This window comes from Sus scrofa, chromosome 1 (assembly GCF_054392235.1).
Source record: "Sus scrofa isolate SSC_HxYL_T2T_F1_AM1 chromosome 1, Sscrofa_HxYL_maternal_Yorkshire_Landrace_v2.0, whole genome shotgun sequence".
Taxonomy (NCBI): domain Eukaryota; kingdom Metazoa; phylum Chordata; class Mammalia; order Artiodactyla; family Suidae; genus Sus; species Sus scrofa.
Window position 1 is genome coordinate 27,688,067 of NC_139383.1, and position 19,295 is coordinate 27,707,361.

Sequence of the window (19,295 nt, forward strand, 5' to 3'; positions counted from 1 at the left end):
TAGACAGTATGGTCATCCCCAGGTATCTGAGAATTGGTTCCAGGGACCCCCCATGGATACCCAGATCCCACAGGTGCTCCAGTCCCTTATTTAAAATGGGGCAGTACAAGTGACTTTTCACACGCATAGCCCCACACCCAAAATTCCATCCTTGGTTTGTCACATCTGCAAATACAGAACCCATGGATGCGGATGGCTGCCTGCCTATGCTTCCAGAGTTGCAGTTTGGCTTTAGGCTACAACAGAAACACCCGAGCCTGTCTTTGGAGCATTCTTTAGTCTTTGAATATCCTGTCATTTGAGAGCCAAGGGACATTTAACCACTTGCTAGACCTGTAAGTCTTGAAAACAGTTCTGCAGGAGCGGCTCTATCTGCTTCTCTCACTCCCATTCCTCTATCCAAACATGCAAAAAAAAAAGTCAGTAACCATGAAGGTAGACTTCTTCGGTGACAGAGGGAGGTTATCCTCCCTTTTGCTACTGAGCGTGCTCCTTGTAGGTAAAAGTTTTTCACACATTTTTTTCCTAAGACTCAGAGTCATTTCTTCCCCAAGACGGAAGGAGCCCATGAGGGTTGGGAGGTCTCTGCTGCCATGATCTTGCTTTCCTCAATATTTTTTTTTGTTTGTGAATTTGACTGGCAGCCCGTTGATTCTGTTTCAGAACTTCCCTATAGAGGCTGCAGAGTTGATTTGCTAAATCAAGGAATCCTGTGGCTCCCCTGAGTTCTTCAAGGGAGTAAATCTCAGTGATTCATCAGAGGTGGGCGAATTGCAGCCTGTGGGCACACCGGGGCTCTGGCCTGTTTTTGTGCTAAGAACTAAGAATGGCTGTATACATTTTTTAAATTGTGGTAAAATATGCATAATATAAAATTGATACCATGTTAACCATAATTAGGAGTAAATTCAGTGGCGTTCAGTACATTCTTTCACATTTTAAAGGGTTGTGAAAAACAAAACCCAAAGAATATTGTCTGCTCATGTGGCTTGAAAGTCTGATGTATTCCCTGCTTGGTCTTTTACAGAAAAGGCTTATTGATCCCTGCCTTAGGTCATTCTCTATATATGGAAAGACAGGTGTCATAATCAAGAGCATCAGCTGCAGAATTTGAGAGCCCTGAGTTCACGCCTGGCTCTGTTAACTGAACAACTTGAGGCATGTTACGAAACCTCCAAGCCTTGTTCCTTTTTTTTTTTTCTCAAGCCCTGTAAAATGGTGATGATAATAGTACTTACTCATGGGGTCATCTTGCGGTTAAATGAGGGGATACTTATGAAGCACCATATTGGTTAGGATACTTGAATAAGTGAGACGTATGGGGACCATGTAAATGACATGTCCAGAGGATGCTAGTGGACCGACCCCCTTTCTCCTTGCAGCCTAAGCGCTGCTGGCCATCTTACTGTGGACCGTAGGAGAGGCCAGCCTGAGGGAAGGCTGGCCCAAAGGGGAGGCCAGGGCTGAAGAATTTTCAGAGAAATAGAACCATTCTCCTGATGACCTAGTGAATTTTGTGATCAAACTGCAGCCTTTCTGCCCTTGGCCCTGTCAATTGTGAATGCTTGTAAATTCCCTGTTATTTAAGTCACCTGAGCTGAGTTTACTGATGCTAAAACTATAAAGTTTTGTGTATTAGTTTTGCTAGAGCCACCAGAACAAAATTCCACCAACCACGTAGCTTAAACAACAGACATGTAAACCAGTCCAGAGGGTTATTTCCATACCTGGAAGTCTCCGTTTCCCCACATTGTGCCATCACTGTACAGCCAAGCTGGCATTTCATGTCCAAGGGAAGAGGCTGAAGGGCTGAAAACATTAGGCCAGGCCTGAAGGAAATAGAGCTTCTCCACATAACGCTGGCATTCGTTATTTCCCACTAGTACTGTATCAGTTAACCATGGCTGTATAACAAAGCACGCCAAGATTTGACTTAGAACAATAGCTGTTTACTATTTCTAAAGATTCTGTGGGCTGGCTTGGCTGGTCCTGCTGGTTTTGCCTGGACTCATTCATGGGCTGCATGGAGCTCGAGGGTCGGCTGGGCAGGGGAGTCTGTGATGACCTCGCTTACCTTGCCTGGCAGCTCGTGGTGGTGGTCCACTGGGGCCCTGCATTCTCCCTGTGACCTCTTGTCTCTGGTAGGCTAGACCTCTTTCATGGTCTCGGGAAGGCAGAAGCTCCAAGTCCTTTTCTGGCCTTGTCTTGGAAATCGCCCTTCTGCCACGTAATGATTAGAACATGTCATAAGGTAGTTCAGATTCAAGGCATAGGGAAAGAGATCCCACCTCCTGGTGCGAGGAGTGGCAAAGTCAGACTGCAAAGGAGTCTAGACACTTATTACCCTCACCAGGAGCTGTCATGGTAACAGTCTGCCCTAGCTGCTAATGTTCACCCAGCCCAGATGTGTATCTAGGATTGTGATTTATTAGGGAAGGGGGAAAAGTAATTCAGACTTGTAAGCATATGTAGATTCGTTTTTTCTCAGAACATATTTGAGTGTGCTTGTGTGTACATTAACACATATACTTAATGGCGAGTTTATATTTTGTACCTGGGAGCGTGTCAGTCAGAAATTGCCTCCTATATCATGATGGCCAACTTAGTGAAGCTCTTTAGCTGGTTATGCAAATAAATGACTGAAAAGATTAGTATGTATACTTGCCAGAAGTCGCAAAATAAATCTTTCCTAAACTGATTAAAACGTTACTTTCAATATTGTAGATGATTGCAGACGTATCTTATCTTTATTTGGATACATTTTCGTTAACATATATAATAACAGATTTTTTATCAAAGTAGAGATCGAATTCTAGTTCCTTTATGTTTTCAGATGCAGTGCGCACAGATGCATAGTTGTATGTAAACAGCTCTGGATTTCAAAAAGCATTTAATTTGTATATGTTCATGTATTTTAAATTCTTTAACAGTTAAAATAGAGCCTATAATAATGTGAGGTATTGAATGCCAACTGAGGATACTTAAATTCTTTAAGAATTAAAAATATGTGGAGTCCCTGTCGAGGAGCAGTGGTTAATGAATCTGACTAGGAACCATGGGGTTGTGAGTTTGATCCCTGGCCTCGCTCAGTGGGTTAAGGATCTGACGTTGCCGTGAGCTGTGGTGTAGGTTGCAGACACGGCTCCGATCCCGTGTTGCTGTGGCTCTGGTGCAGGCCGGCGGCTACAGCTCCAATTAGACCTCTAGCCTGGAAACTTCCATATGCCACGGCTGTGGCCCTAGAAAAGGCAAAAAGACAAAAAAAAAAAAAAAGGAAAAATTAAAAATATGTGAAAATATACAAATTATATAAAATACTTTATATGTTGCTTTATAGGTATAGCTAATGAAGCCAGGTGACCAGATAGTTTGTAGGACCTCTCTGCTCACTTTTTTTTTGGTCTTTTTGCCTTTTCTAGAGCCACGCCCGTGGCATATGGAGGTTCCCAGGCTAGGGGTCTAATTGGAGCTGTAGGCACCCGCCTACACCAGAGCCACAGCAACACGGGATCCGAGCCGTGTCTGCAACCTACACCACAGCTCACGGCAATGCCAGATCCTTAACCCACTGAGCGAGGCCAGGGATTGAACCTGCCACCTCATGGTTCCTAGTCAGATTCGTTAACCACTGCGCCACGATGGGAACTCCTGCTCACATGTTTTGTATCTCCTCCATCACTAGTCTGTTCCCTCTTGACTAATGTCTGGGACCCTACTTTCTCTCTCCAACTTCCAAACACTCTCTATCCATTTCCTGTGGACAGATAAACATGCTCACGTAGATCCAGATACTTATGAGGATGCTGAGACACACAGCCCTGTAGGTTTCACTTCACTCTAGAACCAGTGTATGTACGTACTATCTTGACCAGAGTCAGTGGGAAAGAAAAGTGCCTGAATCCTATAACTTCTTCCATCCCGTCTCCCAATGGGAGGACCCCAGCCTTGCCAGTGTCCTCAGTTGCATCCCTTACCCCATGTTAGCACGGGCCCTATGTGTGCTCCCCATCCCGTCGCCATGCTGATGGTGAACTGTGCAGGTCTTGGATGTTTCTCTTTTAGAGTAAGAGAATCTATAGAATTCTTTCTTGGTGGTAGGGTGTCCTGAGAAGGGACTCCCTAAAATTGTTAGGGTCCTCAAGATTCATGGATCTGTGAAATCACATGCAAATTGTGTGTATACATCCTCATTTGCTCTTTTTTCTGAGGGGAAAGTCTATAGCTTTCATACGGTTCTCAAAAAGACGTACCAAAAAATAAATAAAAAGTCCCTTACCCTATAGGATCTCTGTGAAAAAAAGGAAAGTGAAAAGATGGAGGAAAGAGAATCTTATAACCAATTTCATTACATTACTGGGTCCCCCGCCAAGTACTTAGTAGAGAGCACAAGGCAAGGGAAGAGAAGAAACCCTGGGTACCAGTGGAGAGTGAATCATGTCAGCTAAGAGGAGGAGGAAGAAGGGAACATTTAGTGAGCACCTCCCATGCGCTGGAGTTTGGGCTCCGTACTCAGTTTTCATTTAATCCTCTCCATCACTTACTGATTTGATGGGAAGCACTTGGGTTTTGGAACTAGTGAGAAATGGCTTGACCTAGATTTGAATTTGGGCTCATTGCCTCACTGTGTGACATCTGGCAATGCCGTGTACCCTCTGAAACCAGAGTTCTTGATGGTAACATGAGGTTAAGAGCACTTACTAAATTTGCCTGGAGATTGGGGATTTTTTATAGAAATTTTAGGGGCTCAGGAAATGGTAGCTGTTATGATCAGACTTTAAAGATAAGGTGTTTGGGAGTTCCCGTCGTGGCGCAGTGGTTAACGAATCCGACTAGGAACCATGAGGTTCCGGGTTCGGTCCCTGGCCTTGCTCAGTGGGTTAAGGATCCGGCGTTGCCGTGAGCTGTGGTGTAGCTTGCAGACATGGCTCGGATCTGGTGTTGCTGTGGCTCTGGTGTAGGCCGGTGGCTATAGCTCCAATTAGACCCCTAGCCTGGGAACCTCCATATGCTGCAGGACCGGCCCAAGAAATAGCAAAAAAAGACCAAAAAAAAAAAAAAAGATAAGGTGTTTGGAGGTTGGTAACAAGACCAGAGGGGGGCTGGCCCTGAGATAGGTTTCTTGGGGTTGCTTAGCCAAGAAATTTAGCCATGGTGGTTTCACAATCCCTCCTTCCAGGAGCCAGGCCCTTTCTCCTACCATTAGGTTTTGATGACCTTAGCTGTTATTTGGGAGTAGAGAGAGTTGTGTCTTCACACAGCAGGGGAGAGCTATATGTTCCTGGGAGCTCAGGTTGAAACTCTGGCTGATGGAAATACTGCTCAGTGGCAGCACTGAAGGTACCTCTCAGATTAAGAGTGTAGTTAGATTGTGGGTCCCATGGGCTTTCATGGATCAGCCTAGGAGCTGAGTTAACATACATAATATTGTTTCTGTGGGGGAACTATATTCTAAACTCCAGGCAAATGCCCTATTCACACATTGGGCATTATTAGTACACATGAAAACTGGTCCGGTCTTGAAGAGTTGTGCTCAGGGCAAAAACTAAGAGACATGACATTGACAGGAAACTTATTCTACTCATTTATTAGTTGTGTGACAGCAAAATGGAGAGACATATAAGAAGACACTTATTGTGACAACTCAGCTTCTGTTCCCTTCCAACTATAAGCACTTAGGAGCTGCTACTATGAGTGAGCTTAAATAACACACCACCCCGTCAAGGCCTGAGTCATGAAACACATCAAGGGCATATTTCTTCCTTTGAAGGGAAGAACCAACCTTTCGTGAGCCATTAATTTTCTTTTGGTCCCACCTCTGGGGTAAAGAGAGATGGATCCAGTGTGTTCATGTAACAAAAGAGATATGTTATGTACAGTACATGCTTTGAGGACATGAGTCATGCCCTTAACAGTTTGTAGCATAAGAAACATTTAAACTGTTGGAGCTTATTATTAAGTAATTATTTCTCTGAAACATCTCTTGTGAATTCAGCCCTCCATGAGCCAACACTTTATAAATTGCTTTTATTTTAAGGGACCTTTTAAGAAATTATTTTGGCTTTCTTACTGATATTTTTTGTCTTCTAGTATTTCTTTGTTCTACATAAATTGAAGGAAATAATTCAAGACTTGTGGTTTTTAAGGACAATCTTGATAGAAACTTGAGACTGCCATTTTCCTAGCATATAGATTTTAGGTATATATAACTATCTATAGATTATATTCAAATGCCTATCCACTTTGGGCATGTGGACCTATGCAAGTCCCAATAGAAGATTTTAAGAAAGTTTGATGTAACTATCAGGAAAACACTTTTTTATATGTATGGAGAAAGATACAGATAGATACACATGTATATGTATTCACTGGTCACAAAAATAAGCTCATGTATTTAAACCAAGATCTGTTGGACGGGAGCTCAACAGTGAGCTTAGGTGGGCTCTGACCAAACTGAAGTAGTCCATACACACAATTGGGTGTGTATTTTTCTAAGAGGATTTGGAGATCATGGACTTCTCTTAGAGAAAGTTGTGGCACAGTTTGAAATATTCGTCTGGAAGAAGTCAGGTTGTGGACCTAAATAATGTCTTTCTCCAATCCTTGGAAGAATCTTTAATTTTCTACATGCTCAAGCTTTGTGGGTCTTAGAGATGTAGGGGGAGGGTGGAAGGAGCTGGCTCTGTGTAGAGGATCAGCAACAATGAAAAATATCAACAGTCAATTTAATTTCTAGGGCCGAATAGAGCTTTTGCTAGGCCAGTGGCTTTATGTTTTAATCAGGTCGATGATACTGTATCTGAAGCTTCAGTGATGAGCTTAGCCTTATACAATGAGCTGTTAGGCTTTCCCGTATTTCTCTGCTGTGTGTGTGTGGTGACCTTGCATCATGGTTTCCATGGACACTAGAGTGGTCCTGATCCGGAAATGCTTGCGTTCCATAACTACTGAATCTGGAGACTCTCAGGGAAATATTCAGTCCACTGGTTTGACAACTGAAGTTGTCAACACTCAAGTTTTGTTTTGTAGGGCCTGTTCTTTGAAGATATAGACATCTTATCTCTTGACTGACCACTTTGTTTCTAGTTTGTCTCATCACTATAACTTAACCCCATGTAAACATGACTCAGTAATGAAAGGACTCTGAATTAGTTGTAGCCTCAGTGTACATGAGAGAGGATAGTGATTATTTAATATAGGTGTATATATATATTATATATATATACTTTTTTTTTTTTTGCCACACCCATGGCATGCAGAAGTTCCTGGGCCAGGGATCAAACCCGTACCACAGCTATAACCAGAGCCACAGCAGTGACAATGCTGGATCCGTAACCCTCTGAAGCACAAGGGAACTCCTAAAGATTTTTTTTTTTAAATTATGGTGAAATACATATAAAATTTGCCATCTTCACCATTTTTAAATTTTAGGTCATGGTTTTGAATACAGTCATTTGGTTAGGCACCTATAGGGTTTTTCAACAGTGGGTTTTCCTGAGCAAATAGTGGTATTTGACTAGACTTCTCTTTTAGAAAATCACATATCTTATCTCAAGGACAGTATAAGTAAAACATGTCTGCTGAAATAACATGTCTGTTAGAATCACCGAGCGTATCCACTCATTTTTTGCAATTAAAAAAAAAAAAAACAAAAAAACTCAATATTACAACTGCCACCAAATCTGTTACTAAATCTGTCAGGATTCTAATTTTGCCTCCGAGTATCACACCCTAGCAATGCGGCCTTTCTTGCGGCAGATCCCCACGTTTCCCTTTTCTGTTTCCTAAGTAACAGTCTATTTCGAGGTTGGCTGTGAGACTGAAAGCACCCACCTCAGCATGCTTCTTTCTGCCAATTCAGACCAACAGATGCTGATCACTTAGTGTGCTAAGATCCTATCTCAGTTCTCTTCAATGTCATGGCATGCAGCCTCTTAAAATGTGGTTTTCTATCTTACAGATTAAAAAAAAAAAAAAAAAAAAAGGTATTGAGAAAGCTGAAGAATTTAGTTATAACCTGAGAGGTAGATAAGTTGTACCATCCCCATTTTGTAGATGTGTGATCTGAAATGCAAAGGTTTCTGTCCAGTGGTGATTCTTCCTTCCAAGCAGACAGACATGAAGTAATTCAGGTGAAGTGCTCTAACTGGCTTTGGTGTAAGCCTGCCTTTGCTCCTCTCCGAGGATGCTTTGAGTGAAGATATCATTTGACACTTCCTTCTTTTGTTTTTTTAGGAAAATGCCTTAGGTTCATCTAGCAAGATTAAGATGAACAATTTTATTTTCATTACCTTTGTTTTATCATATACTTCTCATGTGGCCCCTTTCAGTGTAATTTTGAAATGAGCTAAGTCCCCGTTATTTCTCTCATTTCTTTTCAACCCTCCTGATAAAACTGAGGAATCAGAATGAATCCTCCATTTTTCACATGAAAAAATTCAGATAGCAAAGAACTATTAAGTGCTTTTCCCCAAACTCTCAGACAGAACCAGTAGAGTGAGGGTTACATGCATTTTTTAATCTTAAGTACTAATTTGCAACAAACTATGCTTGCTTCAGAGATAATTTCCCCTTTTCTTTCATCAGAAGATTGGATGGGATTGTGCATGGTTCCAGGAATTTAAAGTAAGATGAGTATAAGCTTCAAGAATGCTTAGGAGACTATGTAAAGACCCTCAGTACATTCCTGACTTGGAGAGAACTGTGTCTCATGTTACTGGATCCAGAAACTAAAGGAAGTGATTGTGTGCTGTATTTACTGCCTGGAGTATGTAAATTCCACAGTGTCTTGCATTATAGCTATTTGTTTATATGTCCTCACATCTCCTATTGGAATTTAAGTGCATGGGTGGGGGAACAGGACCGAGAGGATGTCTTCTCCCTCCACCCCAATTGCCCTAGCAACTCAGTTGACTGTTGAATATAGGTGATGGGTAATGTAGCAGATCTCAAGTGGTTATGTCTTGTGTAGAAGGAATGGCATTTATAGCATGATTATTGTGCTGCTTTCCTATTAAAGCCATTCTTTGAGATCAGAATGGGAAGCCAAACAGAGCCAGCCAGTCCTATGGGGGGAGGCGTACAGGAAGATCATTTTGATCAGTTTCAGTCTAAAGCTCTCCCAGCTGAGCTATTTAGGCCACCTGGTTGATCACTTTGCTGTGGGGTTCACTTCAGTATCTTTAATCTCAGGTCTCTATTCAGTATAACTCACTTCAATGGATGTTAGACTCATAAAGTGATTTTTTAGAAGAAAAACATGAAAAGAGAGAGATAGTAAAGCTCTACTTGGGTTATTTTATCCTTCAGCTTTGTTCCTTGCTTGTTGATGATGCTAGCCTTGTGCCAGGAGTACAGTTTGCTCACCAAGTTGTTTTTCTTCTTCATCTGGGCTGTTGGGTGAGTAATAGCTGCCCACTGTCTGAAGTCATTGTCCTGATCAACTGAGTGATGCTGCTTAATAGACTGGGTTCAGGCATCACAGGGTGTAAAATCTAGGTCACTTGTTGTAAACAGTCTTGTCCCAGGAACAAGAGGCTTGTTGGTTGTCATCTGTCTTGCACAAACAGTTCATCTTGGCACTTGAAATAATTGGCATAAACTGGGTCAGGTAGTAAGTTGAACTGTATGAAATTGCCATTGTCAATCATTCTTACCTAAAATGACAACCTCCCGTTATTTAGCTTAACACAAAATACAGTGAAGGAAATCTGTTTAAATTTTAGACTCTTCCACTGTAATTTTAAGCCCTGTATTAAAAACAACCTGTTGACAACACATTGTGTAGGCTGTGAGAATTTACACAGTTGATACCTTTCACTTTCAGAAACAGTGTTATTAATGGCAAAAATTTCATGGGAAGGTAGAGTTGGATTCTAGGACTGAAGAAAAGAATCACAAAAACATCACAGAGTCCTAATTGCACTAATGCCCGAGGGCTCTGAGGCATAAAGTCTGCATCAAGAAGAGGTCTGGGGAGAAGTGAGGAGGGGTGCTTGGGGGAAGGAGGGCAAGGTAGACACTCCTCAGGGGTTGTTGGGTCACAGCCACCTCTGGAGCTTTTTGGCTGTAATCTGAAACTGGCCGCCTTACACGGAGGGCAAGAAAAGACCAGAGGAAAAGGCAGTCCACTCCACATTGGTACTTGGCAGGTTTAAGAAACGAGGGAACTTCTTGGGAGGTTTGTCTTGGGCTGCTGCATGACAAGTAGGTCCCTACACTCTCCCACCAGAATCTTAAAAGTTTATATAGAGGCTTTGACCATGTGCACAGTCCAGACCAGCTCAACCCTGCAGTACTATCTCAGAGCTATGTCCTTGGATAGCTTCTAATGCAGGGAAGACAGCAGAACGCACATCCCAAAGATACGGGGCGAGGGGAGCAGCCTCCAGATGCCCAGGTCCAGCTCACAGGTCAAACCGGCAGTCGCATCTTCTTGACAGCCTTCCCCAACAGATGGAGAGTGAGGGTCTCTAGGCAGAGGCCTGTCAGGCAGACTTGTATGAGAGAAGATGGGACTCCGGGTCTTTGGAGGCAGTATGGATAGGGATATTCCTTAGCACCAAGGTCAGCTCACCTTGCACAGCACAGAGAGCTATCTGGGGAGAGAGTGAGGCACACAGCTTCTGTTTCTCACTTATCCCCAAAGGATACATTCAGATTCCTATCCTGAAAGATCTTGCTATTTGCTGATGCCTCAAATTATATATCCGAGGGTGTGGGTTTTGCTTAGCTACTAGAAAAGTGAAATACAAACAGTCTGAAAGAAACAATCTATGCTTTGCTTGATAAACATTGAATTGTAATCCACTCCATAATTAAGGATGGGTAAAAAAAAAAAACCCTCTTTAGATCCTTGGTGGTTTGGATGTGGGGAGTGATTGAGAAAGGAAGATACTGAATATCTGAAAATAGGGTGACAAGGTGGGAGAAGAATGAATGAGCCCTCCAAGAGACGTTCCATTTTTCTTACAGCTGGCCATGTTTGTCTTTTGTAGTTTACAAAGGTAAAGTTTAATTAATTGAGGTCCTGCCGTATCTTAACATCATTTGTCATGTTTGTATCATTAAAACAAAATTATAAGAATGATCTGATAGCTTTTCCTTGGATATTTTATTTTATATAACTAAATTTCAATATTAGAATTTTATCTAGCTCCTGAAAAATTTTTCCCGACACCCGCCTAAGTGTGATGGTTGAGTCTCCATAGCTATGTTCTCTTCTTGGCTCATCAGGTTGCTCGTGCCACTTCTATTTTGAAAGCAGAACTTAGTAATTTACGGGATTAATAATTATAGTGTGTGATTGTCGAGGGCTTGATGGCTAAGGTCCTTTGCTGTTTGTAACTTTGCATCTAGATACATGTCTTGTGCCAGCATATGAGAGCAATTACATGTGAAAGTGGAATCCTATCTTTGTTAGTGGTCTCCTATTCCTAAGTCTTAAGAATCTCTGTGGCGTAATTGATGGTTTCTACAAGTTTGTGTCATGAGCTTGCTGTTCTCATTCTTATAAAGAGCAATGTGGTTGCCTTGGCAACTCTAAGTTTTCACAACTGTAATACAGAAAATAGATGTAAAATCTTCAGATTAGAAAACTGCATTGGCAGGGAGAACTACACTTGACCTGGCTTGTGGTTAAGAACACACTGTTTTAATTGAAGGTAGCATTTATTTTTAAGTTGCATGGCTATTCTGAAATGAGTATGAAACTCCTGAGATTTCAGGTTTGACTAAATATTATCATTTGCTTTCATCACAGATCAGCTTCTTTCTTTTGATATCCATGGCTTTCTCAACAGCCCTTTAAATTCTATATGGTTTTCTCTTTGTGTTTTTAATTTTTCTTGCATCCTTCCCTGTGCCCTCCACTACCTATTGCTTATTCTTTCTCTCATGATCTTAAACCACAGGGGGTGCTCCAGAAGGCCTGCTGGAGTGCCTTCACTCCTAGTCTGCATTGGCATCCCCAGTGTGCTGGCAGTTTTTAAGTTGATTACACAAAAGCATTATTATGCATGTATGGTGAAGGGAAGGGGAATGCCAGGAGGATCTGCCTGCAGGGTCTTCAAGTATAAGAATCTGATGTCACACAGCATTGGAATGGCCGGGGATTTTCCAGAGTGCACTGCAGTTCCATCTCTGGCTTGCTCAGAGGGTTAAGGATCTGGCATTGCCATGAGCTGTAGTGTAGGTTGCAGATGAGTCTCGGATCCTACATTGCTGTGGCTGTGGTATAGGCCAGCAGCTGCAGTTCCAATTCGACCCATAGCCTGGGAGCTTCCATGTGCTGTGGGTGCAGCCCTAAAAAGAAAAAAAAAAAGAGGGGAAAAAAAAAAGAATGGAATCATTAAGGTTAAGGATAAAAGGGCAGATGTTAATTAGGTATTTTCTGGTTAATAGCAACTTAAAGAAACACATTTTTCTCTTTGAAGATTTGTGAGCTGGATATAGGTGAATTTATACAATTCGCCTGTCAATATGACATGCGTTGATTTCCACATCCAACCTGCAGTAGGTTGGAGGATGAGTTCTGGAATGTCATGAAAAAAATACAAACAGTTGCTCTTGGAAGGTAGAGAAATAGCCTTAGTTTGGAATCACTTCTGATGTTGTTCAGAGAGCTTAGCACCTACTAGAGTCTCTTTTCCTATTAACATCAGAAATCTGGAAAAAAATTAAAAGCAGGGTGGTGAATATAAGCATGGTCTGTAGGGATTAACATAGGTCATGCTTAAAGTTTAAAAATCCCTAGCTGTATATTGCACATGTTTCCTATAGTAGATTACTGTTTCTCACAGTGTGTAAGAACTTAGTGCCTAGCATGACACATAGCAAGAATCAATAAATAGGAGTTCCCATCGTGGCTCAGCAGAATTAAATCTGACTAGCATCCATGAGGTCTCAGGTTTGATCCCTGGTCTCGATCAGTGGGTTAAGGATCCGGCATTGGCGTGAGCTGTGGTGTAGGTTGCAGACACAGCTTGGATCTGGCATTGTGGCTGTGGTGTAGGCCGGCGGCTACAGCTCCAAATAGACCCTTGGCTGAGAAACCCCATTTGCTGTGGGTGCGGCCCTGAAAAGACAAGACCAAAAAAAAAAAAAAAAAATCAATAAATACTTGTTACTTGACTGGACACTAATTCTATATTGAGAACAAAGTAGGATTTTATGTTAGTGATCATTTGGGGGAACTTACCCTGTTGGTAAAGTAAATTTAGAGCCATATTGTTTTCTTTCGCTGCATTCGATAATGCAAATAAAAACCCTTTCTAGAAGGGCTGTCAAAATAGTGTCACCACCATCTTTGAATTTTAAAAAGCGAATAAAAATGTGAAAAAATACTTAGAATATGTTTTTTTCCCTCCAAAGTTGAAAACTTTGTACAAGTATATTCTCTAGAAGCTACTAAACACTTTTAAAAAAGGATGTTGAAAATGAAATCCGTTACAGAAATTTGGCTTTTTTGAAATTTTAGTTATCTCAATATGAACATAATGCAAAAGTACAGAAGTGTAAGCTACCCGTTTCCCATTAGGCTTGTCTCTTTTGGTTGGTCTTTTGGGGAGACCGTTTACGCAGAGTAGATATGCCTCTTAAAAAGACTTTTAACTCTCCACATTAGCATATGAGGTAAGCACCCATATTAGTGGTCCAACTTCAGACCTCTTTTCTGCCATCACTATTGACTAGAGCACAGAACATCATGAACAGAAAGTTTACAAGCGTCTCCTACTAGTTACTGCCTAAATATTTTAAATGTAATAATGCATTTTTTGATCGTAAAAGTAACAGTATTTTGAGATATTTAGAAAATGCAGAAAAGGGTTAAACTTTTTTGTTTTGGCCACACCCAAAGCATGCAGAAGTTCCCAGGCCAGGGATCAGACCCAGACCACTGTAGTGACAATGCCAGATCCTCAGCCCGCTATACCCCACTAGAACTCCTAAACTTTTTTTTAAATGTTTTTTAATGTATAGTTGATTTACAGTGTGCCAGTTTTTGCTGTGCAGCAAAGTAACTCAGTCATACGTATATATAAGATAACATAAGAAAAGGAGTGTGTTTGTGCGTGTGTGTATATATATGCATACATGTGTGTGTGTGGTTTTATATATATACACACACACACACATATATACTTTTTCTTGGTTTTTTGTTTGTTTGTTTTTTTGTCTTTTTTTCTAGGGCTGCACCCGCAGCATATGGAGGTTCCCAGGGTAGGGGTCGAATCGGAGCTGTAGCCACCAGCCTACGCCAGAGCCACAGCAACACCAGATCCGAGCCATGTCTGCAAGCTATACCACAGCTCACGGCAACGCCGGATCCTTAACCCACTGAACAAGGCCAGGGATCGAACCTGCAGCCTCATGGTTCCTAGTCAGATTCGTTAACCACTGAGCCATGATGGGAACTCCCATTCCTTTTCTTATCTTCCATTACGGTCTATCCTAAGAGATTGGGTATAGTTCTCTGTGCTGTACAGTAGGACCTCGTTGCTTATCCATTCAAGCCCCAAACTCCCAATCCATCCCACTCCTTCCTCTCTCACCACTGACAACCACAAGTCTGTTCTATGTCTGTGAGTCTCTAAATTTATTTTTAAAGCATCTGTAATCCTGCCATTTACATATAACTATGTTAACATGTTGGGGTATGTGTGTATGTATATACATACACATATAAACTCTTTATAAACTCTAGTGTTTATGTGTGTTTGCAGACTTGTCATATTGCATATGTGGTTTTACAGACTTCCACATGTTTCAAAAATGCTTCTGACACTATTCTTTGAAAAGTTACAGATATCCTCTTACTTGAAATTTCTGTCAATTTTACAGGCAAAGAAATGATGGGCTATTTTAATTTGCTTTTAATTAGTGATGTCGAACAATTCTGTGCTTGTTAGCGTTTTCCTTTTGTGAATTACCTGTTTATTTCTTGTGATGTTTTCTGGTGGAGTGTTTATCTTTTCCTTTTTGGTAAATAAAGGATATGTACCTTTTTCTGGTCACGTATGTTGTAGATAGTTTCCCATTTTAGCATTTGCCATTTAATATTATTAAGGATTTTTGTTTACACCTTTGTCTTTGAGAAGGTTGATTTCCGAACTCTCCCTATCAAAGAGTTGAGATGGGCATGGCCTGTGGTAGTTCTGTCCGATCCACACTAAAATGGTTTCAGAGCTGCAAATGTGACCTCTCAGCTATAAACTCATGAACTGCGAAGACCCGAGGAACCCCAGGGCCTGAGCTCAGGGGCACAGCACAGCCTCAAAGCCAGGCAGGATTAAGCCTGCTCAGATGCACTCAGCCTGCTGCATCTAACTGGGTCAGCCTGCAGTGGCTCTGTGACAGACTAGGGGGCTATTTTTGTCAGTGTTTCTTCTGCCTATGAAAATTAGAATCGAGAAGAGTTCCAGATGCTTCCCATATGGTCACTATTAGTGAAATTATGTACAGAGGATTTCATTTGAAAACAAAGTAGGTTCACTCACATTCTTCAGAGACCTAAGGCCTGTGGAGGAGACTTCAGCTCTCATACCTGCAGAGCTTCTGTTTTCCAGGGCGGCTGCTTCAACTTCATGGGGTGGCCTCTGGTTCTGTTCTTGTCCTTCCACAGAGGGACCTTCCTTTCTGATATTCAGGATATTGCCTGCTTCATAATGAAGTACTTTACGAAGGATTTGGATCTAACTTCCCCCCTCCCCCGCCCCGTATAGATATCTTCTGGACTTCTGCATGCTTTGGGTGATTTCTCATTGATATTTAGTGAACTGAGCCTTGCGCTGCCCCAGTTTTTCCTACATCCAGGATTTAGAGAGAATTTTCATTTGCAATTAGCTGTACTTGTTCTTAGAATGGCTTGTTTAGATTTAGCACTGAGCAGGCTGTGATGGTTTATCACTTTAATTGGTCCATTAGATGTACTTGATGTTTCATGAGGTTCTAGGAAGAGGGGAAAAAAAAATCTTCATTCGCAACAGACTTGTGGAGCCTGCTAATGGAGTTTAATATCTATTTTTACCCTCTGTAAAAATGCATTATGGATTCATGTTTTAAAGAATAATAATTTAAAAAAAAACTTCAGTGGGATTGATCATTAAGTCATCAAATTGAGCTATGTTCTATTAAGGCAATCAAGTGACCTCTAAATTTGATTTCCCCTAAAATACCGATCAATATGTTTATCCCACTACATTTGACCTACAGAGAAAATTTACTGCTACATGGTTTTCATTTTAAAAGAAATGTCATGTTGAAACAGTGTTATTGAAGTGTCTTTTAAAGAGGATCCTTTAATAATCTAACTTTTAAACACTGTAATAACATCCGTAAAGTGTAACCCAAACTTATACCAGATGACTTGACCACCAAGTCTTTTTTTCCCCAATATTTATTAAATTTGGGAGACCCTTATTACTGAGGGATTCCTCAAAGCATTTAATGTAATAATGAGTGTTGTGATTCTTCAAAATAAGAGAAAATTTGTTCCCCAAATGCCTTTACTGTAAGAACCCCAGTTTTGAGAAGCATCACTCAGGTCACGACACTCTTTAGCCATAGGATAAGCTTTTGAATGAGTGAGTAAGATTATCATCATCATGAGTCACAGTAGAATCATTTAAAGTGGCTAAATTTCTTTATTCCCCAGTATTTATAGGTATATATGCTCTATTCAAGCATACATGTTCATAAAATATAACCTAATTAAGAAAATGCCTCTTCAACCCAAACGTTTCTTTGTGCAAGTTATTCGTAAAGAAGTCAGAGGAATTCAGTCTAAGATTTGATATTCTAGGTGGCAAGGAAAGCATTAAATAAGTACATCCCTATTTACTGAATGACCATTTAGGGAAAGAGAAGAAAATGAGAGAGAAAAGAGATTTTCTGCATTACAAATGGCTCTGATAATCATAACGTAGTCATTACACTAGGATCCAGATAAAGTAGCTCTGACTCCCTAATTCAAAATCATGATATTTTACTCCTTCAAGGATCATTCAGTTAGCCTTTCTTTTACTTTAGAGGAAAAGGTATGAAAAATGTTTGTTTGGCTTTGTGACTAATGACAGTTTTTCTTTTGGTTTGAGCTGCCGAATTTGAGGTCTGTCTTAGTCCTGGGGAGGAATGCTGCTTTAGTTAGAGCAGGATCTTACAGGGCTGAGCTTGAGCCAGGAATCAGAATCTCAAGGCAGTTGATGCAGGGTGTGGGGAAATTGCTCCCTGAAATCCCTCCAGCTCATCTCCTGCGGCTCCGGATACCAGATTCCATTTCCTTCTGCCACACAGGGCCAGCTAGTTTCACCCTCCAGTTGCTCTTTGCTCAATTTTCATATTTATTTTTGGCCAGTTTAAGCATATGAGAGCTTTCTTCACCTGGTCAAAATCAGATTTTTTTTTTTTTTCTTCTAAAAACGCAAAGGTTAAAAATATCTGAAGGTGGGCCACTACGTAAAGGAATAGAGTTTTGTATTTTCCTCTTTTATAACAAGATGGTTGTAATTGGAGTGGAGAAGAAAATAGGTAAGATGCTTGCTTTTGCTTTACATCTTACACTTTAATTTGGAGAAAACGTTACAGTATACTTTTAGAAAACTTTATTTTTGTATGTTTTACATTCAGGTTTTTTTTTTTTCCTCATTTTAATTAAATGTCCTCATGAGGAAAGGAGTCAAAAGTTACACTAATTTAAAAAAATACCAGGAGTTCCTGTTAATGGCGCAGTGGAAATGAATCCGACTAGGAACCATGAGGTTGCGCGTTTGATTCCTGGCCTCGCTCAAAGGGTTAAGGATCCAGAGTTGCCGTGAGCTGTGGTGTAGGTCGCAGACGCGGCTCAGATCTGGTGTTGCTGTGGCCCTGGCACAGGCCGGCATCTATAGCTCCAGTTGGACCCCCTAGCCTGGAAACATCCATGTGCTGTGGGTGTGGCCCTAAAAAGCTATATACGGATACGGATTCAGTGGCCATGGTTTAAAAAATATTTTTTGTTTCCCACGTGGTGTCAGACCTGCTGAAAAGTTGCAATAATAGTACTTCAAAGGGATTGGGATTGTCATATGCACGCTGCTGTACATGCAATGGGTGGACAGCGGGGACCTGCCGTACAGCACAGGGAACTCTACTCAATATTCTGAAAACTTCTGTGGGAAAAGAATTTGAAAAAGAATGGATGCGGGTGTGTGTATAACTGAATCATTTGATGTACAGCAGAAATTAACATTGTAAATCAGCTATACTTCAATAAAACTTTTAAAAATGAAGGAAAAAAAGAATTCCCATGTGCCCTAAAATTTGCACAATTTACTTTTTAATTCTTTCAGAAAGGAGCACTTTTATGTAACTCTGTTACTTTTATCAAAATTAAGATATGATCACCAATAGAGTAGTATTGCCTAAGCTACAGACATTATTCAGATTTCACCATTCACTCCAGTGACGTCCTTTATAGCAAAAGAAAATCCAAGATCATGCATCCATTGTATTTAGTTTTCCTCTCTTTACTCTTTAATACTTCCTCTGAGCCTGTCTTCGTAGTTCATGGTAGTGACATTTTCAAATATTCAAGCCAGTTATTTTGTAGGATGTTCTCAAATTGAGTTTCCATGATGTTTCTTCGTGATTAGATGCAGGCTGTATACTTCTGGCAGGAATTCCACAGAAGTGGTATTTTGTCCTTGGTGTTTCACAGCAGGAGTCACATGTTGATTTGTCCCAACCCTGGTGCTATGTCCTCCATCACTCTGTTAGGGTGGTGTCTGCCAGGTTTCTCTGCTATCAGGTCACTAACTTTTGCCTTGTAATTAATAAATATCTTGTGGGGAGATAACTCTGAGACTACATGTAAATATTCTATTCGTTCTCATTCATTTGCCCATTAGTTTTAACATAAGTGATTTTCTTTGCCTGAATCAATTAGTCTTATGATGTTTGCCAAGTCATGATTTTCTAATTCATCATTCCTTCTACATGTGTTAGTTAACTTTCTATTGTAAGGAAGAACTTTCTTTTATTTGTTGATAACTTGTGGACTATTTTGTGGAGTAGAAGGCTTTTCTCTGTTTTGATGCCCATATTGTCCCAGATTTGGCCAGTGGGATCCCTTTGAGGCTGGCTCCTGGGTCTTTTTGACGTGCCTCCATGATTCTTTGAGCACACCTTACTTTCTGGCACAAGATGTTACAGACTCATCTTGTACTCCTCTTGACCCAGCCATGGAATCAACCACTCAAGAAGCCCAGTTTTCTTAGAGTGGAAAAAGATGCTTTATAATCCAAGATCTAGGCACTAGATGT

At 40.9% G+C, this 19,295-nt stretch overlaps 1 protein-coding gene and 1 long non-coding RNA gene across 45 annotated transcripts in view; both read left to right on the top strand.

Annotated features, from left to right (window-relative positions):
• MAP7 (microtubule associated protein 7) overlaps positions 1 to 19,295 on the top strand; it is a 176,851-nt gene that overhangs the window by 43,177 nt on the left and 114,379 nt on the right. The window lies entirely within an intron of this gene.
• LOC146405991 (uncharacterized) lies at positions 182 to 4,267 on the top strand. Its single transcript, XR_014803161.1, has 2 exons — positions 182 to 3,018; positions 3,613 to 4,267. It is a non-coding gene; the product is annotated as an uncharacterized LOC146405991 (long non-coding RNA).